The sequence below is a fragment of the Ctenopharyngodon idella genome, chromosome 22 (assembly GCF_019924925.1).
Source record: "Ctenopharyngodon idella isolate HZGC_01 chromosome 22, HZGC01, whole genome shotgun sequence".
NCBI classification, from domain to species: Eukaryota; Metazoa; Chordata; class Actinopteri; order Cypriniformes; family Xenocyprididae; genus Ctenopharyngodon; species Ctenopharyngodon idella.
In genome coordinates, this window is record NC_067241.1 from 21760364 (window position 1) to 21761915 (window position 1552).

A 1552-nucleotide genomic window follows, 5' to 3' on the forward strand; every position below is an offset into this window, starting at 1 on the left:
CCTGTTTAATACTGATTAGAACATTGGAAATTATTTTTCAGAACATTTTAATATTTATTCAAGCATTTAATACACTACATCTGTGGGTGCATATGTATTTTTCAGTGTTTCCCTGACATTCTTAAGTGCGTTCCACTTCATGAAGCGTTCGAGGGAAGTTTATATGGACAGACGCACAGATTTTTTTCTTCAAGCAGCTCTGTATCCCACAATATACCACAGCAGATTGCGCTTAACTGAAGTGTATGATACATTAATTATTTTGAGAATTAATCGCATAATAGTCTATATTATATTAATTATGTTGAGATTCAAAGGCATAATACTTGTAGCTACCTTATGTTCACAGTCAAAGTTTATACTATAGATATTTTCTTACACTGTACGTCCTACGCCTTCCCTATTCAACTTACGGAACTGACGCGACGCCAGTTACGTTTTTTTCATAATTTGTCTGGCTGAAGCTAGATATTTTACTTCATAACTTGTTAAATATGGATATTTTTCTTACACAAATGCATCGCTTCACTTCAGAATGCCTTTATTAACCCCCTGGAGCTGTGTGGAATATGTTTATGATGGATGGATGTGGATGGAGACACTTTCTTCAGCTCATACTCGTTTGGTAACGCATACTGCCATTATAAAGCTCGGCTGCATCAGGATATTTATTAATATTTCTCAGATTGTGTTCATCAGAAAGAAGAAAGTCATATACACCAAGGATGGCTTGAGGGTGAGTAAAGCTTGGGGTAATTTTCATTTGAAAGTCAATCCCTCAAGGATACGTTTACATGACACAGATGTACTAAAAACGGGAAAGTTTTCAATTTGCATTTTTTTGACAAGTTTCATGTACAATATTGTCAAAACTATCCTAGTTCACACAGATCTGCAAAAACGAATAAAAACGCTGTATAGTATTATGCTGCCAGGCCAGTAGTTGGTAATGTCACTTTGCAAAGAAACACTACGCGCCTATAGGCTGAACACGTAATACACATGCACATGATGTCACCATTTTTTTCAAATTCACATTTTTGTAGTTTACATGGAGGTGATAGCGGTATCATTAAACATGCACTTTTAAACCCATTTTCAAAAGTTTGCATTCTCAACCTCCCAAAAACGCTATTGTCAAATGAATGGCCAAAATGCATAACAAGTTTTCAGTTTTTAATTGAAAATGGTTTAGATTCAATTTCATTACTACATGGCATAAGCTGAGTGGTTTCTGCTGATCCTGCAGCCAGTGAGATTGCTTATTCGTTTTTTAAATTTTTAAATTCAGTTCAGTGTTCGCTGTAGGCTAATCCTGATAAACCAGATTTAATCTGAAATTCAAACTCAAGATAAGTGAACAGTCTATTACTATTCCAAATCACTAAACAATGTTGCTGGTCTACATTTATCCATTCATGAATGAAACAAAAATACACGTTTAAATCACATTTGATGTTTTACAAGTTGCATATGATGCAAGGATTGAAATAATTAAGTTTATAAGCAAGCTAGTGAGAGAACATGCATTTTGCAATCATTAACAACAGCA